At 39.0% G+C, this 27,791-nt stretch overlaps 1 protein-coding gene across 1 annotated transcript in view; it reads left to right on the top strand.

The window, feature by feature from the left end:
* The first annotated feature begins 513 nt into the window (after positions 1–513).
* The window catches only part of nfasca (neurofascin homolog (chicken) a), a 204,459-nt gene continuing 177,181 nt past the window's right edge, over positions 514–27,791 (top strand). The window contains exon 1 of the mRNA XM_049471606.1: positions 514–616. The gene's annotated coding sequence lies outside the window, so the exon portion shown is untranslated. The remainder of the gene's footprint in view (positions 617–27,791) is intronic.

The raw sequence follows: 27,791 nt of genomic DNA, 5'->3' as shown, positions 1-27,791 counted from the left end.
GTTAATCTATTGCACAGGATAAGTTCATCAGAGTTACCAGCCTTAGAAACTGGAAGTTAATATTTAGGTAAATGGTTCCTTCATAAAAACACTGAATGAGAAGGTGTGTCCACACTTTTGACTGGTATATGGTGCCTCTCTCTCTCTCTCTCTCTCTCTCTATCTACACAGACACACACACACACACATATATATATATATATATATATATATATATATATATATATATATATATATATATATATAGCCACGTGTGTGCATAATATTGATGTCAGCACTTTCTGCTGCTCTAGGAGAAAGGGGCGGGGCTCACTGCGGATGGTGGGCGGGGCTAATCTGTCCTAAAACACCTGTCCAGCTGTTCCCCTCTGCTCTAATCGATCCCACATCACCTCATCACCCCTCCCTCCTCCCCCCTCTCTCCCTCTGTGACGCACGCCACAAGCGAGTGCACGGGCCACGGGAGCGCGCATCCGTCCCACACGCGCACGGACGCACGCGCACGCTCGTGCTGTCAGTCCCGCTGCACTTACTGCAGCGCTCGCTCGCGGACGGCTGTGGCTGGGAGCGCGCGCACTGCATCATCACCGGCGCTCGGCGGCAGCAGCAGCAGCAGGTAAGGCGGGACTGAAGTCCGGCTGTTTTCGGTGTGTTTTGATGCTGTTCGGGGTCTGTCTGATTGTGTTTTTCCTGTTTCTACTGCGGGACGAAGCGTCAAACCGAGCGCTCGTGCTGTTCCGTAACGTTAGCGTTAACGTCAGCGTCTTCGGTAAACACGGGGCAGGACGGGGCCGAGCCTCGCGCGCTACCGGCGCGTCCTCTCTGCGCATCTCCGCATCTCTGCTGCTGCTGCGGTTACATTTTTGCTTGTCTGCGCAAAAAACACGCCGGCGAACTCGCGAGCCTTCAGTACAGAGGATGTTCCTCGAGCCACGAGCTCGGGAAGAGCGAAGAGCTCGCGGCTAAACACTGTATATGAGCCCTGGAGTGTGGTAGAGGTGCTTATAGGGTGTTTATGCGGTGTTTATAGGGTGTTGAGTTGGGTGAGTTGGTTGTTTTTGAGGTAAGTCAATATAGTACTGGCTCAGTGAACTGAACTGGGCTGGGTGGGATGCTCCTCCTCGTGCTGGAAGTGAGGAAGATGATGATGGATAGAGGCCTAGTGATGCGGACAGCCTCCGGAGTGAGTGCACGAGAAGAGTGACACACTACTGAAGCTAAAGGGGTGTTAAAGGGAGTGATAGCCTACTAATGAAGGAGGTCCAGTCACCTGGAGTGAACATTTCTATTTATAGTTATCATATAGCTAAGGATACTTCTAAAAACACACGAGGACACTGGGGACAAACCAGGGCGTCAGACGGGGTTTAGATGTTGTAGCTTGGAGGCTTGAAAGTAGGCCTAAGTAAGCCAGTAGTGCTGTGTCAGTTTGTGTAATGCACGTGGAAGGATTTCAATAACTGTTAAATACCTAAATTAAAATAACATTATGCCCCTACTAGTAAACTAGTATCGTGTCCCATGACTTTTGGCACGTCCCATGGCAGCTATATAAAGAACACTGCACTTACCTGTGCCTGGGATCTGTATTGAATGTTCTGCATTAAATGTCACTGTCAGCTCTGAAAAAAAAAAAAACTATTAAGAGACCACTTCAGTTTATGAATCAGTTTCTCTGATTTTGCTATTTGTAGGTATATGTTTGAGAAAAATGAACATCGTTGTTTTATTCAAGTTTTAAAAGTTGGAATAACCCTGTTTTTTAATGCATGCCAGTTTTCATGCATCTCGGCATGTTCTCCTCCACCAGTCTTACACACTGCTTTTGGATAATAACTTTATTCCACTCCTGGTGCAAATATTCAAGCAGTTTAGCTTGGTTTTATGGCTTGTGATCATCCATCTTCCTCTTGATTATATTCCAGAGGTTTTCAATTTGGTAAAATCAAAGAAACTCATCATTTTTAAGTGATCTCTTATTTTTTCCAGCGCTATATTTGCTCTGACATCATCCACTGTGCTGTCTACTGGGGGTGGTAACGCAATCTAAACAAAATGAAACTGAATACTAAACACGAACACATGAAGCCTGTTTTCATCACTTTTGCCATCATTTTTTTCATCATTGCATAAATTCTTCATAAACTATTCTGCTTTTTCAGCTATTTTCGCCAAAATATTTCGGTTTCTAAATTGTTTTTGTATTTTTGTATGCTTTTGTCGACAGCTCACAAAACTTCTGAAATAGAACATCCTATCAATCTGGCACCCACTATCAGGCCTCGCTACAACAATAACATTTGTTTCTGCATCAGTATTGCAATGCACATGTTTAATAGTCGCATTGCAGAATTTACAATGTTTTGTGCAATGTCAATATACACTTTTTTAAACTTTTTTGCTGCTTAATGCAAAGAAACATACACATAGTTAATAGTTCTTATTTGACATGGCAATATCTAACAGATTACAGATTATATGTACCTAATAACATTTATTTTACTCAAATCATCCATGCCCAGATTGCATTATTAATAACATGACGTGTTGAATCATCAGCTTCTTTTGAAATTTGGTAAAAGTCCTGTATTTTTTAATACCGCAATATAGTAGGACTATTTATTGTCAAAAACTTGGCATATGAATACGATACAGGATTTAAGATAAAATAAATTTTGTACTTTTTATTTTTATACAATTTTACTGAACCTAAGCGGCTGGTGGAGCAATGGAGACTTCAGAAGAGGAAACTCAGACCTTAGTAGATCATTTATCCACAGTAAAACCAAAGAAATGAAAGAGTGAAATTTCTCTCTATGACTGAACATAACCTGGAATCTGATTCATCCACTCTGAAAGCAGACCGCATCACACCCGCCCAGTTTAAAATGACTCTTCCGCATGCTCGGTGCAATTACCCACTCTCACCAGAGAGGGACCTAAGTCCCAAAACTTATGGACATCAGCTTCAATATATAGATTTGTTGTTTATAAGGAGTAGAAATTGTGCCTAAATTTTTTTTGTTTTGCTGCACATATTGAACCATGTGCTGTTCTAGGCTGTTCTGTTGGGTGTGTTTTTTCTTTTTTCCAGGCTGTGAATGTTACTCGCTATCCTAGTACAGCAGTATTCAGGGCACCAGCGTGGATAGGTGGCTGGTTGAATGAATGAATGAATGAATGAATGGATGAATGGGCTACCAGAGATAAACAATCAGGAGCTTTCAGGAAGCTTGGCAAGATGACTGGACTGTAAGAAATCTGTGCTGTTGTTTATTTGTAGTAGAGGTATACAATATGGACAAACAAACAGATATGTGATAAAGCTGTTGGATATCCTGATATCGATGTGAAACACGATAAATTAGTACAATTTGAGTTTAATGTGGACCAGAATTTATAGAAACTGACAAGGCAAACCACCAAGTTGCCTGACTGTTACATTGGTGTTGAGGAAGAAAAAAAAAAAACAGGAGATATTCAGCATATCAGAAATATTACACTATTTATTCCAATGTGGCTGTAAAATAAAGTAGTAATATTTTAAATACCTTATATATTACATCACCTGATTTGCGTTTGATGATGTAAGGCTTGGATGCAGCTGCTGGGCCACTAAAAAAAAAAACTATTCGTTTTAGCTGTTTGCGCTCTACTGTTCCAGAGCTAATCTGAAGCCTACATGAAGTTTGGAGGTCTGTAGTGATTCTAGCGACTCTGCTGCAGAAATATGGCAACCTCTGAACAATATGAGCATTAGCATTCGCTGACCACGCTTCCTTTTTGTTATATCACTGACAGTTGGCTGTGGAATATTTACTAGGGAGGAAATTTCAAGACTGGACTTGTTACGCAGGTAGCGTCATTCTATTAGATACCACACTGAAATATTACTTCCATTCTTTCATTTATGTTTGTAGAAGCACTTTGCATGCCTAGGTAGTTGTTTTCTTTACCTGTAGCCTTGAAAATGATTGGAATTGCATTGAATTATTTTAATAGGTGAGCAAATGCTTTTGGCGAAATAGTGTATGTGCAGATGATCAATAGAACTGAAGCCATGCCAGGTTAGCTTTCTAGAATATAGATGAGTCAAAGTTCCCAACAACTTTGAGCTCAGCAAAAGTCTTTGGCACTTGGCAGCCAATTTCAAACACAACCAGCTGAATTTGGAATGAAACTGCACAATCTGGCAACATTGTGAACTGCATATTTCCCCATGTAGTTCATTAAAAGTGAGACTTTTGCCTCTAAACAATGTAATGCAGTGGTTTAACTACATATTCTCTGTCTTGACTTAGTTATATTAACTTAATACACATCAACAGCCCACAAATACAACAGCTACAAAATACAAAAGTATACAATAGATCCAACAATAAATGTTTAATTTGCCTACAAGTACATCCGTTCAACAGAGATCACTCATTTGAATGTCTACAGTACGCCAGGGCAGCCAAAACATTAAGTACACACAAAAACTCACCAGCCAGGCTGCCTATTATTGTGAATTAGTTTCACATTGAAGCACAGCTTTTAAAAAGGCTTTTTAATATGATATGACACAATATCTGTCTCATTTCCAGCCGCAATTCCATTATAGTTAACTAACTATTGAACTAATCCAGCATGAGCTCCGTTTATGACTAAGCAACGCGTAACACCAATGACTAAGCAACACGTGACACCTTCACCACAGCGCTGAGAAGGGGTTAGACAGCCATGGCCCCGCCCCCGGATTGAAAATCATGAATCTGATTGGTTAGAGTATGACAAAGTCCTTCGACTTTGCTAATAGATTCATTACTACAGCCTTCTCAAAATCAGGAGAAGAGTCACACAGACACGTGGGGGCAGAAGCCATTTTAAAAAGCTTTGATTGGTTAAAACAGCTGTCAGTCAGGTAACAGAGTCCTGTAGCAACTAAAAAACACAGACTAATGCTTTTTAGAATTAGTTGCTGTTTTTATTTTATTTTATTTAATTTATAAAATAAATTCTTACACTTCCAATAGCTATAATATATATTTCCTAACTTTATTTTAGAATGAATTCAGTTTTTGTGTGTACAGAGTTACAGCCACTACACAGTTAACAAAGTTACACAGTTCAGCCACTCACTTATATGTGTGTGTATGTGTCTGTGTGTGTGTGACTGATGCAGAAACTAAATAGTCTCTACCTACATGCTGCAATATAATTGATTAGGGATCTATTTCAGTTACAACCTGAGTTCCGTTTTTAATTATTGCCTGGATCTCGAGTATCATCTGATCTCAGAACAGTGGATTTAGACCACTGACCCAAATCCAATCAATTTCCGCCATGAATTAAAGATGCTAAAGACCCCACTTCACATGATATCTCTGACCATGTGACCTGGCTTCAGCCCACACTCCCATCGAGCTGGACACTTTGGCCTGAATGATCCAGAGATATACATACGCATATGTCATCTCCTCCATTCAGAACGCTCTGTTATAGTTCATTCCACGCCGGCCTGATTCACAGCGAAGTGAAACGTTAGCTGCGGTGTCCGATCTCAGTGTTTGACTGCTGACAGAGGTTTGTTCACCTGAATGGGCAAGATGGGTTTTTTCCTTTTTTTTGATCCAGTTCATTGTAACGCAATACTTTAATTACTAAGCTGTGGAGAAATCCAACAGCGATAATCGAGACTAAAATGTAACCTTGAGTTGCGATATATATATAAAAGATATTCAATACAGAAAAGCCAAATTAGTAGTTATAAAAAAAAAATATGTTCCTTTTTTTCAGAATATGCTGTCATAAAAGTCCTAGGTAAAAGTTTTTTTTTTTTACTTCAAGATTTATTGCAATTTATTTGGCCAATTATCTCACCCATTCAGCTGCTAGCCAGTTGTATGTCCCTCAAAACAAGGAGGGTGAAGACTAGCACATGCCTCCTCTGACACGTGTGAAGCCAGAAGCCAACACACTTGGAGGAAAGCGCAGCGACTTGGTTCCGATACATCAGCTCACAGACGCCTTGTGCTGATTGACTTCACCTTTTGGAGTGATGAGGGGAAAGAGCACCATCTACACACCCAGAGAGAGAGCAAGGCCATTTTTTAAAATTTATTTAAATAAGCCAGGTCAATCCATTAAATGTAAACTTTTTCAAGCTTGTGACAAACCTGTGCAGTGCAGCATATAACCTACATTTTTAATACAAATATTTAATTATTACTCTTAATAACTGTTACTGTTATTAACTTACTTTAACGCAAATCTCTTTAAAGGACATTTTATAGTGTTGTTTTTATAGAAATCACTGTTTTTCCTCAATGTTGTACCTCAATGTTTTCAAACTTTGTCAACATCAATGTTGGCTGGCAGCTTCATAATGTGGAAATTCAACAAAAACAGGACGAGCACACAGACATAGTTCAGAGTCGAGTCTTACAAAACAGTGTTCATCGTCCACTGATGTGCAGTTCTGTGGGTTAATAACATTAATTTATTTTGTTACTGTTCAACCAACACTCATCCTAAACATGAATACCATGTCAATGTTTTTTTTTCTTGGGCAGAATGAGTTTTAAGTGTATCTGTAACAAATAAAATACATTTGAGGTTGGCTTTCTTCTTTATTAGTCCATTCACTGTGTAGGATTTTCCCTGTCAAATAAAGCCAGACCCTAGAACATGATACTCCCACCCCCATGCTTAACAGCGGGTACAGTTTACAAACTTGCCCTTTATTCACAGTTACTCCCTCAAACACACTGTGCCTTTTAGTGGTACAGACAGCTTAACTTATCTGACCATGAAACTTTACTCCAGAAGGTGTTTTCTTTGTGAGGGTGATTCAGCTGTAAACTTTAGTTGAGTTTTAAGGTATCAACATGAAGGAGCCGAGGATTTTCTTGGATAATAACTGCTTAGTCCATGAGTGCTGTATAACAGGCTCCGTTTATGTGAGTAGAGAGATGTTACCAGAGTGTCTAAGCAAACTTAGACGTTGTCACTTGTACGGAAGTTCGTATCCTGCTGCTTCTCCCTCAGCGGCCGGAGTCCGAGAGAGTAAAATTGGTAGTGGTATCTCTCTGGGTGGATAGGTGGAGCTCTCTCCCTTCATCAGCACTATTAAGATGCTGGCTGGAACAGGTGTTTGTTGGCGGACGTATTAGAGCTGGGGATCTGGCACTTTCCTCCGAAGTTTATTGTGGGTGTGCCATATAGTGTTGTAATAAAACAAAAAATCCAAATCCTTATAATGGTGGAATTCTACACAAATCATTCTGCACTTTAGGACTTTTGTTTGTTTTTGTTACATTATTTTTATGTTAGTATTTAGTTTGTGGCATTTTTACTTATTTTACTTGTCTTGGTGAGTTACTGTTGTTTAAAAAAATAGAGGAAAGTTTACAGATATAAACAGAATATTTGAAACTGTTATATAAAATACAATTTTAGCATTTATTTTTTTGCATTAGTATGTTTTGAATTTAAAACAGTTAAATTAAATAGTTTTTAGTGGTTTATCTTATTGTCAAGTCACAAACATACCATAAAATATTGTGACATACTTCTTTGGCCATATCACCCACTTCTACTGCCTAGTGATATTTGATTATATTGGTTGTCTAATCTAATGATATTTTTTTCTCAGTAAGTCAGTTACTCAACAATTATTTCTGGCATGCCCTCCAAAACTTTAAAATGAAAGAAACAGCTGAATGTGAGCTTTAAATGGCATTTAAAAGCCTAAAATATGTCTAAATGTAGAAAGTACTTACATTTATTGAGTTAAAGAGATAATGTTATCTGTTGTGTTTGGGCACTTTTGGAGACACAGACCAAATTGATTGTAAAGTGAATTAGCCCATTAACCTCTCTCCCATTGCATTTCTGTCCTAGCACGTTGTGTGGTCTGCTGCTGTTATAAATTATTGGAGTCCTAGTGAGTGGGTGGGTTAATTAGCTCAGCTGAACTGTGTGGAAAAAAAACCCAGTAAATTACAAAATAAAAGTTACAAAGCATAAAAAGATATTTTTAAAATTATGTTTAATGCCAGAATTACTATAAATCTGATATATTTCAAGTTTTATTATAGTGTATGAAGATTAGTGTGGCTGGATGTTGCACACACTTTAATACACTGCTTGTATTGTGCTGGACTGCAGTTCCCATAATCCCCCACTAGAGGCTGATATTTTACCCCTGAACAGCTCAGAGACAGGAAAACACCAGCTAGGGTAATGAAATACACAGAAGCTATTTTTTTTATTTTTCTTAAATAGAAATATACCAACTTGAAATGGTTTACAGTGATACAAACCATGGGTTATAATATATAAATCAGATAGATATAGATAAATAAAATATAAAAGTAATTTACAAGCCACGTTTTATAATTGCACAAATAATGTTTATAGTGGAAGAGTAGTATTAAAAAAATACTGGGTTTTTTTGTATATATATATATATATATTTTTTATAATAAATTATACCTTTCTTTAATAAAATTAAACAGATATTAAAATAATTGATGGAAGTCCACCTTAGAAATTAATTGTGACTTAAAAGCAACTTTAATATGTTTAATATGGAAATTTCAGATGTTTGTAGGAAAACTATAGGGGTTTAAGAATACCAGGAATTACTTATAATCCACAAACACACACACACACACACACACACACACACACAGACACACACACACACACACACACACACACACACACACACACACAAACATCTAAAATCCAAGTAATTGCAGTGCAAGACAAGATTCAAACTCAGTAGTCCACTATTATTACTAGTATTAATATAATACAACAATTACTACCAATAATAATAATAAACAATTAAGTGTACTACATTTATGTAAAGTAACTTTTAGACGTGTAGATTCCATTATTCACTACTGAGAATGATTATAAATCAGTAACTTTATTTATCTCAGCATTTTTAAACTTTAAAGTTTCTTTTACATGTATTTAAAAAAATAAACAGATATTAAAAAATGATGGAAGTCCACCTTAAGAATGAATTTTAACTTAATAGCAACTTTAATATGTTTAATATGGGAATTTCAGATGTTTGTAGGAAAACCATAGGGTTTTAAGAATATCAGAATTTACTTACACACACACACACACTTAGACACACAAACACACACACACACACACACACACACACACTCAAACTGAACTCCACTCCATCCACTTCACTTCCTGCAGTGATATTTTCTGCCACATGGCTACACTTTCACTAATCCTGCTACCTGGCAGCGGGTAGATATTGCAGCAGTAGAGACGGGTACTGGTCACGGTCGGTGCTGTGGGCTCTCACAGTACGTCTGCAATTAAAACAGCATTAGAGAAACCTGCCGTCACCCGCTGCTTCCGGGCACTCAGCGAGAAAAGCCCCTAACAGACTGTACTACAGTCAGCACTTTATTAATAGCTGATACATACAGCACACACACATTTAATAGGACAGGTGTTACAGCAACTTGATGTACTAAATATAAATAACAAAACAAATCCTCTATTGTAAAATAAAAGTGTAAAAATATTTCTATTTATTATTTTAAATAGTATATTTTTGTATTTTGCAAATGCGCTGTGTGGTCCAGCAGTCTAAAGTGCTGCCATTATGATCACGAAATCGCTGGTTCTAATCCAGGTCATGCAGCTTGCCATCAGCTGCCAGAGCCCTGAGAGAGCACAATTGGCCTTGCTCTTTCTGGGTGAGTAGATGATGTTCTTTTCCCTCATCACTCTAAAAGGGTGATGTCGCTCAGCACAAGGCGTCTGTGAGCTGATGTATCGAAACAGATTTGCTGCGCTTTTCTCCGAGTGCACTGTGATGCTACCCGGCAATGCTGCATCAGTTCGAAAAGAGGTGGTGGCTGACTTCACATGTGTCGGAGGAGGCATGTGCTGGTCTTCACCCTCCACCCTCCTCGGGTATATACAGCTGAATAGCATGGACAATTGGCCTAGCTAATTTGGAAGAAAAATGGGAGAAATTTAGAAATACAAAATTATTAAAAAGAGAGAAATTACGAAAGTGTTTATACAGAAGCAGGTATCTAGAATATGATTTGTGAGTATCACTCTCAGTATCAGACACTGAGTGTGGGATCTTTGCCATATTTAGATGTAATATCATATAAATACACAGCATATGAATGATCTAAATTATTGACCGTTCTTCTTTTGGCTTTTTCGTTGATCTGAGTGAGTATTTGCTGAATAGTCAAGTTGACTTGTGTGTAGTGTATACCTTGTCCCCTCCCCCTCCACCTTTAAGAGCATCCATGTCTTCATATAAGATCTTCTCCCGGCCCTGTAGCCCATCTCACATTTCCCCATGCTGCAACTGGATGCCCATCTTTTACTCTGCTGCCCTTTGTTTTCCTGTTGCTCTATTTTTAGCAGAGAAACAGCTCCGGGCGGGGGGGCATTAGTATGAAGGGGTGCGTCTGGAAGAGGGCAAAGTTAGTAGTGGGTCCTGTGCCTGGAGGACGTACTGCACCATCTCTGACGAGACAGAGAGAGAGAGAGAGTGAGAGAGAGAGAGAGAGAGAGAGAGTGAGAGAGAGAGAGAGAGAGAGAGAGAGAGTGAGAGAGAGAGAGAGAGAGAGAGAGAGAAATGGTCTTAAAATGAGTTGGAAGTTTGCCAATAAAAACCCATCCCAGCCTTGTTTTTCCTCTTTCTCTCTCTCTCTCTCTCTCTCTCTCTCTCTCTCTCTCTCTCTCTCGTTCTTGCTCACTTGCTCACTGGGAGGATGCTGTGTCTAAGAGCCAAAACCCAGAAATAAATGCAAAATTAAAGGAATACTCCTGCACAACCCAGACTTGATCTCGAGTGTGAGTTCTGTTCTTTAATTTACATAATAAATATATCATTTAAAATGTATGTCCTTTTATGTAGAACATAATACATTATACAGGTTATGCCTGTAATCTATTAGAAGGTAGTAGCTTTGGTTCATCTCAGCAGTAAACTGAATAAACAGAACTGATCAAACACTATAATTCTACTGAGATAAGTATATGATTAGGATGGCAATACCAAGGTAAATTTATGATCAGAATAGCATTACTGAGGTAAATATATGATAAGATTAGCATTACCAAGGTAAATATATTATTAGAATAGCATGACTGAGGTAAATATATAATTAGATTAGCACTGTGGAGGTAAATATATGATTAGATTAGCATTCCAAGATACATTTATGAATAGAAAAGAATTACTGAGTTAAATATTTGATTAGATTAGCATTACTGAGGTAAACATTTGTTTATCATTACTAACGCTACTGCATGATAAGAATAACATTACTGAGGTAAATATATAATTAGATTAGCATTTCCAAGTTCCATTTATGATTAGAATTGCAATACTGAGATAAATATATTATTAGATTAGAATTAGATATTAGATTAGAGTTACATTTATTATTAGAATAGCATAACTGAGGTAAATAATTGATTAGATTAGCATTACCAAGTTACATTTATGATAAGAATAGCATGACTGAGGTTAATATATGATTAGATTAGCATTACTGAGGTAAATATATGATTAGATTAGCATTACTAAAGTAAACATAATTAGTTTAGCCTTACTGAGGTAAATATATGATTATATTACCATTACCAAGATAAAAAAAAACTGTTTAAATATTTCTAATTGATTTTATTTGAAAAGCAAGACAAAATACATTTAGGTTATTTATTTATTTATGTTATTTAGTGGTGAAAATGTTGGCTTTCAGTATTCGTAAAAACAAAATGTGTATATTTTAAATTCAGTTTCAGTTTGTTTCAGTTTAAATCTGTTCATGTCTGCACATTCCTTGTGGACACAAGGAGGTGGTTTTATTGAAGTGACTGGTTGTAGTGCATCAGAGTTTACAGGAGGAGATCAGGTTGAGGAATGCTGGGATTATTTTTTAAATATATCAGTATTAGCGTTAGCTCCTGTTTTAGCAGGCTGCGCTGCTGTGCTAGCTGTAGACGGCTCTGGGGCTTCAGTGAAGAGCCGGTGGGCTAACAACAAAGAGCATGGCAAGACATTAATGGAAGACTGAGAAAAGCCCCCCAAAGGCCCGTCTGTCTGGGTTGAGCTCAGTCAATGTGCTGGACGGTTATGGATTTCGGAGAATGATAAACCAGGAATAGAAGTGAATACCAGCTGTGGCTGGATTGAATCAATACTTTTGGGCCTTGGGCTTATTATGCACAGACTCCTTAAAGTGGTTTAGAAGGCCCTGTTGCCTGTTATGGAAACCATTAACATCCAGTAAACAGCATGAATTTGTGAAACTGAACAAGAATGATGGTACCCTGATATGCCAGATGTCATGGGATCAGAATTAGGATTGTGTTCTATGACTTTTGCGATATTAAATGGAAGCTAAAGAACGCTGCACTGATCTGTGGGATATGTGTGTAGGGTCTCCTGCATGTGATGATTTATGCCAGAGTTGCTTGTCTCTAGTTCTATTGTGGTTAGGCCTGTCACAATAATTGCAATATCGATTTATCGTACAATAAATGAACATGACCTCAATAAATTTTGATAATCGTGATATCAACTGCTGTGTTTTTTATATGTTCATTCACACACATATAACACTGAACAGTAATTTATCCAGTCATACCTCAGTAACTGTGTAACTGTAACTGACTCCAAACACACAGTGTGGACTATTCTGTTGTCATTATGTCAGTAGTATTTAATAGTCTTAAAATTACAAAAATATTGTGTATCGCAATAATTTCTGTGACAGGCCTAATTATAGTTACTCTGTTCACACGGACAATTCTAGCCAGATGCCACCGGTCACAATCATTACCACCAAGTTTAGAATTTGTTTATTATTAGTTATATTTATGATATTCTATGACGTACAGTACCAGTTAAAAGCTTGGACACACCTTCTTATTCTATGTTTTTCTTTCTTTCTTTCTTTTATGTTCTACATTGTACATTAATATTAAAGACATAAAAACAATTAAGGAACACATATGGAATTAGATAGTAAACTTGAAAAAAGTGTTTGTCCTCCACAATGCCCCGATCTAAACCTGATCATCTGAGATGGTGATTTGAGGTGATTTGGGATGAGCTGGAGCTTTACAGCATGTAGGAAAAGCAGCATTTTTTGTTCAGCACCTCCAGAAACTTCTTCAAGATGTTGGGAAACTATTCCAGGTGACTCTACCTCATGAAAACACAGAGATTAAAATACCAAGAGTGTGCAGATCTGTCCTCAAAGACAAATGTGGCAATTTTTTTAGAAGAATCTAAAGTATAAAACATATTCTGGTTTGTTTAACACTTTTTTGTTCCTGTATAGGTTTAATGTCTTCAATATTAATTAATTTACAGTGTAAAAAAACTGAATGGGAAGAGGTATGTACAAACTTTTAATTGGTACTGTATTTTCACACATGGTACACATGTGCAACACTGTGGATCGAGGAACATCACATGCCCCCACAACTTCGCAAATGGGACATCCCATCTATCCAGCTGCAACCACCGTCATATATTTGACGATATACTGCCCCCAAAAATATCTGCTATAAAATGTATTGTAATTGTAATTGTAAATGTATTGTATTGTAATTTTAAGTCCACACTATGCTCTTGTTATAAATTAATGATAATGCAACAACATAATGTTTTTCTTTTAAAAATTAAGAAAATTGTGACATAAATATTGAGAATAAATAATTGAAAGAAACAGGGCCCTGTCTTTTTACCCAGTGCAAGGCGTGTCGCAGTGCTCATCGCTATCTTACAGTCTATTTCCATGCCTTCCGTCTGCATTAAATATCAAGGGAACTTATGAATATATCTACACCGATAGGCGTGGCAGTGTTGAAATTAGTTGTGTTCAGATAAAATTTTTCTGTATTGCTATCTTTGCAAGGAAAAACACAGGTGCACCACCAACTGAAATTAACCTAGAGAAACATCAGCAGTCACCTTTGATTAACTAAGAAAATTTGTTTATGCCTTTTGTTAATTTCGAGCTGCACAAGGCATACTTTTCCTGCTGTTACGATAGCAAAGGCACACTGACACACCCTTAATCAAGCTGTATGGTGTGCAAATTATTGCTCGCCTATATATTGCAAAAAAAAAATATTTTAGTACTTTAGGATTGCAGCATGTTTTAGACCTGTTATTGTGATTCATACCAAATTGAAAAATCTATATTTCTGGACAAAATAAGGTACATAGAAAAGCATGTTTATTGTCTGTGTGCAGAATCTCCACCTTCAACCTCATCCTCTCTCTGGATCTTTCTTTGATCTGAGTCGGGATCACCTTCACCTTTCGGAAAACTAAAGAAGATCACACAGCAGTGACGCTCTGGCCCCGTGACATTTGTAGCTGTGTGTTTTTGATGTGAGGTATCAAAGCAAGGTGAAGGCTTAGTGTGGTGAAGGGTGTTTTATTTGTTGTAGGGATATAAAGGATAAAGGATGTAAAAAGTGTGTTTTGAATCAATTATGAGTACAATCTAGACTAATATTTGTAAAGCTATACATTTAAAGATGTTGATAACTCATTATAAATGAGTTCACTTTTTAAAAACTGAAGAAAGAAGAAGATCTTAATGGTGTCCTTCAGCTAAAATCCACTTTTTCTTGTTCTTAGTGAAATATAATAGGTCTCTCTGAGTTGTATATGCATGCTGTATATGAAACTCTTCCTTAACCTCTATTGTCTGCAGTAACTAATAAAAGAAAATATTCAGGAAAACGAGTTGATCAGGAAAAGCACCGTGTCTACGTCAACCTGTGAATTAAGATTCATAGCCTCGCCCACCTTGGCTCCTGACCGCCTACAGTCTGAGCTGAAGCCACGCAGCCAGACACGTCTCGTCAGATAAGAGCTAACAGTGCTAGGAACAGCATGGCAGTTTGTTCCTGAGTTATTTGTGCAAATAACAAATCAGTGTTTTATGCTTTGCCCAGTAATTCAGAGCTAAGTAACAAATGGTTAGAATTTGTCTATGGAGCACCACCAGTGAAGTACAATTGAGCTGGTAGGCATGTATATTTAGATCAGTTGTTTACACTAGTTACTTAGCTAACTAGCTGTCTTTTGTAAGCAGAGGTGACTTGGAGCTGGACTACCCACTTCTGTGTGTAATTAACTATAGGTTAACATAGGATCTCCAGTGGATTTTGCATTTTACAGAGTCTCTAAGACTAGGTCAGTGGCTGAACTTCACTTAGCAGGGCATTACACATGTTGTAAAGTAACATATTACATTGCAAAGACTGTTATTAGTGTAAAAATGTCTTTATTTGAAAACATTTCTAACTGTCCATCTTGCTGCCTCCTGGTGATGCAGTGCTGTTAGCCGGTCAGACGCGATATGTTTGTGTAGTGGATTAACCAGAGGATTTCTTCATTGCTTGGACACAAACACACACTACCCCCACTTTATGGTCTATAAGGAACTTCAACCCCCAGAACACTCTAAAAAAAACCTTGGAGTAATCTTTTTTTCAAACAACCTTAAATTTCAAAATGACATTTACTGACTATTTCTTCACTCAGCCTCGCCCGAGAGCCCTAAATGCGAGTTTAGGGTAAAATTCTGTTTACATTCCTCCAAGTCATAAACCTCGGAGTTAATGTAAACATTTGGAACATTTGCAACACATTTGCAACATTTGCATCACTAGGACGGGACTGCGGACTTAAGAGAGTGTCAAAACTTAATTAATGCCTTGGAAATTGTTAATTCACCAAATGTTGTACCAATTTAGGGGTTTGTGCCTAGTTACTTCTGCAATCACTTAGAAATAAGATTAATGAAATTAAGAGAAATGTTCTAAGCTTGGAAATTCCATTGACCGTTTGTAAGTGAGACTCTCTGCTCTCTGTTCACCAACCTCCCCCACCGTCGTAAATTCCGATGCCAGCCGCTTATCTAAGCATTCAGCAAAGGGAGAGGAATTTCTCACTGAGAAGATTTTGCTTAAAATACATATATATTGACTATATAAAAAAGGTGTTTTATAGAATGTTTACTAGATAATGGTATATGTGTCTGGTATATGGTATATGTGTTTGGATGTGTCCTGATTAAATTCTCCTACACATTCAAGTCTGAATCAACAAGGTTTAACTAGCATTTGATAATTTAGCTTTATTTGGTTATCAGTGGTTTAACCATGTATTATCTTTTAAGTGATTTAATTGGGTTTAAATAATAACATGACTCTTGATCTCTTTCTGACAGAGTACCATCCATCATTGTATTCCTAAGATTATCTTGAGTATTACAAAACTGTTTGTGGGCAAAATATATATATATTACATTTATTGTGATTCAATTGTAAGATTGTTTGTTTCCTGAATTTATCCTCACAAACTGATATGCTGAAAAAGGTATTTTGATCCACTGTTTAATTGAGTTTTCTTTTGGTTTGATCTATTAGAAAAATGCTGAAGCATGTTGACCATGTGAGGAGGGGGGGGTTTATGGCCCTTTGTGAATCCCCACCAAAGTTTGAAATTGCTCCTAGACCAATCAAAACACAGACATTTGGGCCACAGGGCCAATCATAGCTCAGGGGCCAAACAGGCCACAGAGACTAATAGTAAACTGGGCAGACACAGTTTTAGTTCAGTTCAGTTGGAGGAGTTTGCAGTTCAGTTCAGTTTGGAGTTGAGGAGAGGAGAAGAAGATGTAGTTGAGATGGAAAAAGGATAGACTGTTAGTGTAGTCATCTTAAGTTAGTTTTCTTAGACTAGTGCATTTAATCTTCAAGTATATTAATATTAGCTATCCTAGGTTAAATAACTAGGCTATTTTATGATCTACGGAGTTCTCCTGCTTGCCAAGATAGTTAATATAGTTCAGTAAACCAACTAGACCAACCGACGGATCACCGAGAGAGTACGCCAGCCGATCCAGCTCCAGGGAAGGCCTTCCCTGTGCAGAGACTAGAAGCGGGTGTCGTCCAGGTGCGCCGCTGGCCCACACGAGCACCATCTTTACCCTGCGGATGGGTCCACACCGGACCTTCTAGGGGTGCAGGATGTCAGCCGAACAAGAGGTTTAAACAGCGGACCGAACCGATGGGGACCCCCCTTTGTAGACGTCTCAGAGTAAGGCAGTTTGGGTATTTCTCTCAGTAATTGGTGTTTTGGTTGGTCAAGTCTAGTTTGGTTATTGTTCTTAACTCTCTTCTTAGTATAGATTAATTTTTAGTTATTTGGCGAAAGGGATGATCTTTGTAGGCCGTAAAATATCTTACTTATCTACTTATTTTAGTGTTCTCATTTGATTAGTTTGACCTCATTACATTTAGATCCTTATTTAGAAATATTCACTTAATAGTTCTATTAATCTCTATTCCTTTCATGTCAGCATTATAACGTGTTTGTTCTTTTATTTCTCATTTATTATTCTACACTATGATTTGATATATAATGGCTACATTATGACTTTTTAATGAATTATTTACCCATATCTGTGTGATTTAATAAATACTTTTATTTTACAAAACCTGTCATTTCAGTGTGTTTTTCTGGATAACTTGGTTATGAAAATTTCTGTTACCTGTAGAAACCACACCCTGAGATGTCTTGTGTTATTAATTAATTTGATTAATTAATTAATTAATTAATCTAATTAAATTAATTTAATAACTGGCGCCCAATTAAAAAAATATTTCAACATCTCAATTAGCACCAGGTATTAAACCACTGAGCCGCTACATAATTGGCTCGCCAACGTGGGGCAGGATTATATTCTTATTGGTTCTCCGCCGCGAGACCAGAATATATACACATTTCATAACCAGTTCCAGAAAATAGCGCTGTAAGTTGCAGAATAAAGTGTATTTTGTTGTTATTATTAAATGCGTTAGCTGCTGGCTAGCTGGCCTAGCTGGAGTTAACTGCATAAACCCAGCGTGTTAGAAACACACGCACATGTTCTACACGTGTTTTTGTTTACAATTCAGGACTGGCCAGTCCCCTGTGTGTGTGCGTGTCACGCGCACGCTCCCCTATGTGTCTAAATAACGTGTACAGTTGTGTGTGTGTGGTATGCGAGCGCTCTTGAAAACATTACTCTTATTTGTAAAATAAGCTTGGTTGACACACCGCCGTGTGTGGGTAACCTTAAACCCGGGTGTATATACGTGTATATACGTGTGTACTTACATAAAGTTCGAACTGTTTCCGGTAAAATAGACATATTTTGCCAGTGTTGATCTGATAAGGCCTTCGCGCAGCCCTGAGTCGCGGATCTCCGGCTCATCGACTCCGCGCTCCAGTTAAAACTGCCGGTTTTTGCGCGAAATCCGTAAAATCCTGCAGTACTGGACACTTCCACGTGCGTAAAAGAGTAGCTAACTTTTACGTAACACCACCCTGAGTGGCAGGAAGTCTATTGTGTGCGTGATTAAACTAACCACGCCAGGATGTAAATCCTCTTTGCTCATCTTGTGAAGTGTGTTGCTGCTGTGTTAAACTTTAGGACAGCCGAGTCCTTCTCCTCTGCTATTCACAGTCGACTGAGTCAGTCAAATCTGCTGACCAGGTCCCAGACCCAAGGGGCGGTCCTTAACGTGGCATCATCAGTGGGCGTGACCACTCCCACCAGTCGGCCTCTGCCACCATCTGGTGGACAGCCTGACTATTTACACTCAAACTCAAAGGGTGTTTTACTACCCCTCACCACTAGGGGGGGGTACACTGCCACATCGCCATCTGGTGTTTGATTTGGTTAACTGCATACAGTGCAGAAAGGTGCATTTCATTTGTTTGATCACCAGAGGGAGCCACTTAGCCATATAGCTGTGTCGCCACCTGGTGTTGTACTTGTGTAATTGCTATCATCCTGTAGAGTGCATTTAGAGTTTCTGTCGCCAGAGGGTGCCAATTTCAAACAAACTTTTCGTTAAGTTAATAAAGGGAATTTGCATTGTGGTTTGGTTAAATGGTTTCTAAATAAGTAAACAAATAACTGCATTCATTTAATCGGTTTATATTAAATAGTTAAATTTAAGTTTCAGGTCTGCTCTCTCAAACATCACTCTTTATGTTACATTGAACCAAGCTAAATAGCTATCTCCATTGAGTAACTAATCACAACATAAAATAATTAACTGGTCATTTTAATCAATTTGATTAAGTAAAGTTAATTAAATTTTTGTTAATTAATTATTTTCAATTTAATTCAACCATCTTCAAATAAATTAAGCTTAATTATTGATCGATTAAGATCAATTATTAATAACTGATTGAAATTAATTAATTAATTAACCATTTAAAAAAAAAAAAAAAAAAAAAAAAAAAAAAAAAAAACCTATCCAGTTATCAGTTACTCAACCATATACCCAGCACACCTGTGCTTAATACATAGTTAAATTCTCCCATCCTGTACATAGTTAATAACTATACCCATATTTAGATTTAGACATTGTGTATAGTGCCCTACAGTTATTAAACTGTTCACTAGCATCACTGACAACAAATCTAACTATTCTTTTAAAATTAATCTACTAATTGTAACCTTAGGTCGCCCACTTTTAACAGATTTTCTTCTTAGAAAAGGCACAATGCTAATTGACTCGAACATAAAATAAACTTGTTTGTCATCAAAATTGTTTGATTCCACGTGCTTTACGTAAATCAAAATGTGTGCCACCGAAAAAGCTCTTTTAGAGCTTACAGCTGGTCTACCCCCAGGACTTACCATCCCAGTCCAACAAATGGACAGTGGGGGTCTCCATGCACTAATTGCCAAAAGCCTCAATGAGTGTGTATCTAAAATCCTTGAGGGCAAGCAACAAGTGGATCCGATTTCCCTAATACTGTGGAAACAACTGCTGTTGTCACAGGATCAACTTGCTGCTTCCTCCAAAACCATTCAAAATCTCCAAGCAGAGATTGTGACTTTAAATGATAGAGTTGCAGACCTAGAGAACAAAACTGTACAGTCTGAAATGAACCAAAGAGACCTAAAAACCGAAGTGCAGCTGCTTCAAAAGGAAGCCAACATAGCTACCCAACTTGCAGCTCAGTCACAGGAAAAACTAAAACATGCTATTGCAAGACAGGTTGAGCTACAAACTGAATTAGCACATGCTAACAATGCAGTCAAATTAACTCGAGACCAAACAGAGTTAACATTTGAGCTGATGATGGAGGGAGACTCCCCCATCAATCCAGCTGGTAAATCAGGAACCCCTGGGGTTCCGGATCCTAAGCAACAACCATCCACAAATACATTCCCTCTAGTCTCCCTTAAAGGTGCTGAAGCGCCAGTAGAACCAAGGTTCACTCAGCGTTCCCAGCCACATGGGACCTCTGTGCAACCTCAAGCACCCTCTGATAGAGATTTGGACAAAATTGCGCGTAACATCCCACGCTTTGAACCAGAACCGGACGGTTCTAATGATGTCCACCAGTATCTTCGCGACATTGACTTCTTCTTACGCCGTTTCCCCAAGGCCACGGTAGATGATAAAATCTACCTCATTAAGGTGTCTTCTAGCCGGGAAGTTGGACGTTTCATTGAGCGCCAACCACCCCAGGTTAAGAGAGACTATCCTGCTCTTTGCAAGGCTTTGGAGAATGAGTTCTCCAACCACCTTGTTCAAACCGGCCTTGCTGCAGCTCTTGCAATTAAGCAGAGCCGCCAGGAAACACCCCTACAGTACTATCACCGCCTCAGGCTAGCTTATTTCGGCTATAGAAATGAGCCTGGAATGGAGGAAGAGGAAGTTTTCAAAACATTGTTCGTGAGAAACCTCCATCCCTCCACCAGTCGCTCTTTTGGAGTCGCAGCCTGCCCTCGTACGCTAACAAGCCGGCAGCTGCGTGATTTGGCTCTCAGAGGATTTGCTAAGTTCCAACAAAACATTAATAAAAAATCAGAGTCAAATGACGTCCTGATAATTAATGAGCAGTCCTCCTACGTCAAGCAAAAAGGGGCACACAAGGCTCCAATGCCACCTAAGACCCAGTTAAACCACAAAAACCAGAGAGTGTTCCACTCTTGGCGTCGCTCGTCCCTACATTGGGCCCAGCAAAGTGACCAAAAGCCCTCCTATCGAAGGAAAGGTAGGATAAAACGCAGTTGGAATGGCAAACACTCACAGCACCATGCTCGAGCACAGAGCTCCAGCAAACTTCAATCTCCGCTCAGGAGAAGGAGCCCAAAGCACCACAAACGTTGGTGTCCACCTAAAAGGCACAAGCATGAGACATATCCAACTAACCTGAGCACTAAAGACGGCAGTCTGCTCAGACAATTTCGTAACGAAAAACGCAAGCAGGACAATGCTGAATCTGAATTCTTGCCAATTGTCCATGCTCCAGATCAACCTGCTTGGGGGGGTGCGAAATCCATCCACTCCAATGCAGCCTTGGTTGTACAGCCAGACGCTGAAGACAACCACACTGAGGAAGCTCCTTCCCTCAGCCTGGAGGATCCACCACCTAAACAATTCTTGGGTTTCTTAACCAAGAAAGGTTCAACACCAAAATTCTACCTAGCCACCTGGCTGGAAGATGTGTTCGGGTATGATGCTCTTTTGGACACGGGGTCAGACATTTCTTTAATGTCAAATTCACTTTTTGACCAGGTGAGGGCGACAGCCCGCCGAAACAACAAAGAGATACCTCTGAAAAAGTGTGCTCTTCACCTTCAACCATATTCGCACACTGATATCACTCTGCATTCTGCAGCCCTGGTGCACGTTGCCATCGGTCCAATGAGCCTCACCCATCCAATTCACATTTCTCCATTGGAGAACGTCCCATTGCTCTTTGGCAAAGACCTCCTTGACCGGTTCAAACCATTGATTGACTTTCAGCATCGTAGAATCTGGGCACAGGTTTGCGAACCCCTGCCCTGTCCTAAGGCACAGGATAGAGTTCAATGTTATCATGTTGCTAGCAACATTGAGCCACACAAGCTCATTGAACCTTCAAATTCCACGGGAATCAATGAGAAGCTCATGGTCAGGGTTCTGAAACCACCATCCTCAGAATCCCCTAGCATGATTCTAAAACAAAACACCTGTTCATGGGCATTGACTCCCTCTACGGCTGTAGATGAGTACAACCCAAAAGCTGGAAAGTCATTCACTCTTAACACAACGGTCAACGGTGAAATCTTTGTTCCATGGGCTGACAAGTCAGCTGTTCACAGACCACCTGCAGGTTCCTTGCCACGGACTAACTGTGATCCTCTGTTCGTGCACCAAAAGGATTGTTCTCTTCTTGTTCCTGCACCAGTGGTTCCAGACAAACACAGTCCCTTGGATTCTTATGAATGTAAAAACATTCCCGCCATCTACACAGATGGATGTGCTTTTCGGAATGCTCAAATCAAATGGAAAGTTGACATGACAATTGGTGCATGTGACAACACTTCTTTCAGAACACTGGCATTTCACCTTGATCCACTTGCCACTTACTGTGCGTCTTTCAGGATGCTCAAGGGCCTGTTTGTTTATGCCCCAGATACACACGCTTCATCTTCATTCGTGGTGCCTCAGCGCCATGGGGGGGAGAGCCTAGCCCAGGCCCTCGATCACCCATGGGTGGACCACAAAATGATGGGGAAAACACACCGAGCATTCCCACAATTGACATATCTGCCACTTGTTGGAAAAAGGCTAGTGTGTTTTCATCCCCAATCTTCAGAAGATCTGTGTGGTATATGGCCAATTCCACAAATGGATTGGGTCGAAAGACTCATGAAATTTGTCCGAAGGAACAAACATCTCATCACTGTGGCAGGTGCATTTGCCAGATGGGGGGGACGTCCCCCAGACCCTATTGAAATGGCTCAGGCCACAACTTTTTGCTGAACCACACTTTCTCAGGTGTTGGTATATCTCACCGTTCTAGCGGTGAACTGCGGAAACACCCAAAACTGGGAAAAAGCACGCTTGGATACCAACCATTGTGCTACACTGCTGACAAGCTACTGGTGAGGTCCCAGCACAGCACTGGCAAAACAATTCGCGAGCTCAGGTCTCATTGGTTTGGTCCTCATGCAAGGGCAGACAAACTGCCTCGCATCTGGAACCAAATCCCGCATCGTCAGTGTTTTATTAAACCGATTCTCAAACAAGTTCACTGTAACCCAATTAAACTATGCAAAAGCCCCATGGGACAAGTCGGGACCGATAATGCCCTAGGTTAAATCATAATACTGGGCCAAATACTTAGACACACTGAGTGTTCATTGTCCACCATATTCTGACCTGACGCAATTGTTAAATTGAGAAAGTACCACACATTCACTGTCTGGAACTCACCTATCCAAGTAGCATAACTCACAACAAATTGGATATTTTGTTAAACCTAGTGTTTGAATCACCATTTCAAACCATTAGCATAGCAGTATAATAAATACATGGAGAAGGGGGGGTGCCAATTTTTTTTTTCCTCTTCTCTTCAGGTGCCCAAAACATATTTTGTTTCCCTTCTGACTACGTTTGCTCCGCTATATTGTTCTCAATTGTTGACTAAGTAGTGGCTAATTATTGAAGCATACCTTATGGGTAGGTTGTCTTGATAAAGTTATAAAGGAACAAATAGCTAGCAAACTATTTGTGACCCTTTCATATGCTTGTTGCCACACTATCACATTAAATTAACTATTTTATTCAGAACCAAAAGCCAATAGCTACAACAAAAAAAAAAAAAAAAAACTGATAGATACCTCAAAAGAGAAATTGTATATCCATTAGACCAAAAACTCTGTCAGCGACCTTGTAAGTAGATTGTCTTAAGAAAGCATGACCAACAAGACACCAATTGCATGAAAGATGTACCCTAACATGCTCTGTCTACAGAAATCCACGTTGACATCGACCGATGACCCAACGTCCAGTGGCCCATCGATCGATGGGGGGGGAATGTAGTGGATTAACCAGAGGATTTCTTCATTGCTTGGACACAAACACACACTACCCCCACTTTATGGTCTATAAGGAACTTCAACCCCCAGAACACTCTAAAAAAAACCTTGGAGTAATCTTTTTTTCAAACAACCTTAAATTTCAAAATGACATTTACTGACTATTTCTTCACTCAGCCTCGCCCGAGAGCCCTAAATGCGAGTTTAGGGTAAAATTCTGTTTACATTCCTCCAAGTCATAAACCTCGGAGTTAATGTAAACATTTGGAACATTTGCAACACATTTGCAACATTTGCATCACTAGGACGGGACTGCGGACTTAAGAGAGTGTCAAAACTTAATTAATGCCTTGGAAATTGTTAATTCACCAAATGTTGTACCAATTTAGGGGTTTGTGCCTAGTTACTTCTGCAATCACTTAGAAATAAGATTAATGAAATTAAGAGAAATGTTCTAAGCTTGGAAATTCCATTGACCGTTTGTAAGTGAGACTCTCTGCTCTCTGTTCACCAACCTCCCCCACCGTCGTAAATTCCGATGCCAGCCGCTTATCTAAGCATTCAGCAAAGGGAGAGGAATTTCTCACTGAGAAGATTTTGCTTAAAATACATATATATTGACTATATAAAAAAGGTGTTTTATAGAATGTTTACTAGATAATGGTATATGTGTCTGGTATATGGTATATGTGTTTGGATGTGTCCTGATTAAATTCTCCTACACATTCAAGTCTGAATCAACAAGGTTTAACTAGCATTTGATAATTTAGCTTTATTTGGTTATCAGTGGTTTAACCATGTATTATCTTTTAAGTGATTTAATTGGGTTTAAATAATAACATGACTCTTGATCTCTTTCTGACAGAGTACCATCCATCATTGTATTCCTAAGATTATCTTGAGTATTACAAAACTGTTTGTGGGCAAAATATATATATATTACATTTATTGTGATTCAATTGTAAGATTGTTTGTTTCCTGAATTTATCCTCACAAACTGATATGCTGAAAAAGGTATTTTGATCCACTGTTTAATTGAGTTTTCTTTTGGTTTGATCTATTAGAAAAATGCTGAAGCATGTTGACCATGTGAGGAGGGGGGGGTTTATGGCCCTTTGTGAATCCCCACCAAAGTTTGAAATTGCTCCTAGACCAATCAAAACACAGACATTTGGGCCACAGGGCCAATCATAGCTCAGGGGCCAAACAGGCCACAGAGACTAATAGTAAACTGGGCAGACACAGTTTTAGTTCAGTTCAGTTGGAGGAGTTTGCAGTTCAGTTCAGTTTGGAGTTGAGGAGAGGAGAAGAAGATGTAGTTGAGATGGAAAAAGGATAGACTGTTAGTGTAGTCATCTTAAGTTAGTTTTCTTAGACTAGTGCATTTAATCTTCAAGTATATTAATATTAGCTATCCTAGGTTAAATAACTAGGCTATTTTATGATCTACGGAGTTCTCCTGCTTGCCAAGATAGTTAATATAGTTCAGTAAACCAACTAGACCAACCGACGGATCACCGAGAGAGTACGCCAGCCGATCCAGCTCCAGGGAAGGCCTTCCCTGTGCAGAGACTAGAAGCGGGTGTCGTCCAGGTGCGCCGCTGGCCCACACGAGCACCATCTTTACCCTGCGGATGGGTCCACACCGGACCTTCTAGGGGTGCAGGATGTCAGCCGAACAAGAGGTTTAAACAGCGGACCGAACCGATGGGGACCCCCCTTTGTAGACGTCTCAGAGTAAGGCAGTTTGGGTATTTCTCTCAGTAATTGGTGTTTTGGTTGGTCAAGTCTAGTTTGGTTATTGTTCTTAACTCTCTTCTTAGTATAGATTAATTTTTAGTTATTTGGCGAAAGGGATGATCTTTGTAGGCCGTAAAATATCTTACTTATCTACTTATTTTAGTGTTCTCATTTGATTAGTTTGACCTCATTACATTTAGATCCTTATTTAGAAATATTCACTTAATAGTTCTATTAATCTCTATTCCTTTCATGTCAGCATTATAACGTGTTTGTTCTTTTATTTCTCATTTATTATTCTACACTATGATTTGATATATAATGGCTACATTATGACTTTTTAATGAATTATTTACTCATATCTGTGTGATTTAATAAATACTTTTATTTTACAAAACCTGTCATTTCAGTGTGTTTTTCTGGATAACTTGGTTATGAAAATTTCTGTTACCTGTAGAAACCACACCCTGAGATGTCTTGTGTTATTAATTAATTTGATTAATTAATTAATTAATTAATCTAATTAAATTAATTTAATAACTGGCGCCCAATTAAAAAAATATTTCAACATCTCAATTAGCACCAGGTATTAAACCACTGAGCCGCTACATTTGCATGTATGAATATTCATGAGCAATAGCTGATATTCTATAATTTCTCCCCAACTACTCCTCCACTGGACTAAAGCAGCATTATACAGAATCACTGAAGCCCTTTTTTTCAGAAAAAACAGCTCACATGGCATTCCTTCAGACTAGACATATTACAATGAATGAAAAAATGATGCAGTGAGACCTTTAGTAACAGGAGCCTGAAATGTTCCATCCTGGCACATCCCCCACTAGTTCAGTGTAACAGAGGTACAAACACTGAAGTAAAATTGCCCACCCATACTCAGACATAAGAGAAAAGACAGAACAGTCCAGAACAGTCTGAAAAGGCCTGGCGCTGCACTCCAAACAGTACTGGGTTATTCTTTTGTGTCCAGTTTCAGTGTTGACCCATTTGGGATGTTTGCCTGGGTTAATTTTCTCTGTTGTTGTCACTCCTATACCCAGTATTTGGGTTAGTAGTGTGAAACCAACTTTTGGGTTGTTTGCTGTATTCCAGGTGGCTACTATGAAGTTCTAAAGAGATTCAATGCCACTGTTGAGAAGATACTGTAATAAACCAATAGTTTTAGTACTTGGTACGTACTGTAGAAAAGCCTGGACAAGTTAATTTTCCAGAAAATTAATTCGACTTAAACATTCAGTTATTATGCCTGGAGTTCATTCATTTGATGCTTTTTTGTTATATAAAATGCTTTGCACGATAGTTTTACATTGATATATATGGTCAGGTGATTACAGTAAGTTTCGAGTAAATTATATATTTGAAATACTCTTAGAAAATTAGATTGAGAAAGGAAATTAACAATAAGAGTTAACAATACCAACACACAGCCAACACAGAGTTAGTATACAGCTCAAAATATGGTGCTTGCTCTTACAGCCTACAACATACATACTTGGCAGTTAATCATATGATCTAATTTTTTTTTTTAAGAATTTTATTTCTATAATTTATAAAAAAGAAATTCAGATTTTCTCCCAATTGACATGGCCAATTACCCAACCCACTCATTAGGACTCCCCCTATAACTAGTGATGCCCCAAAACCAGGAGGGTGGAGACTAGCACATGCCTCCTCCAATACATGTAAAGTCAGCCACCGCCTCTTTTCAAACTGCTGCTGGTGCAGTATTACAGAGTAGCATCACAGCGCGCTCGGAGGAAAGCGCAGCGACTCGGTTCTGATATATCAGCTCAAAGATGCCTTGTGCTGCAGACATCACCCTTTGTAGTGATGAGGGAAAAGAGCGCCATCTACCCACCCGGAGAGAGCAAGGCCAATTGTGCTCTCTCAGGGCTCTGATAGCTGATGGTAAGCTACATGAAGAGGATTCGAACCGGCGATCTTCTGATCATAGTGGCAGCGCCTTACCACTGGACCACTCGGAGCCCCCATGATGTACAAGTTTACCTACTGTAGTGGGGGGGGGGGTTGGTAATGACTACACACTGATGGTGAGTGTCAGAATCTGGGGGACACACGCAGTTTGTAAATAGATTGGGCCAAAAGCCAATAGAA

This window comes from Astyanax mexicanus, chromosome 24, assembly GCF_023375975.1.
Source record: "Astyanax mexicanus isolate ESR-SI-001 chromosome 24, AstMex3_surface, whole genome shotgun sequence".
In the NCBI taxonomy this organism is placed as follows: domain Eukaryota; kingdom Metazoa; phylum Chordata; class Actinopteri; order Characiformes; family Acestrorhamphidae; genus Astyanax; species Astyanax mexicanus.
The sequence above is the reverse complement of the archived record's forward strand: the minus strand, read 5'-3'. Positions and strand labels throughout refer to the sequence as shown.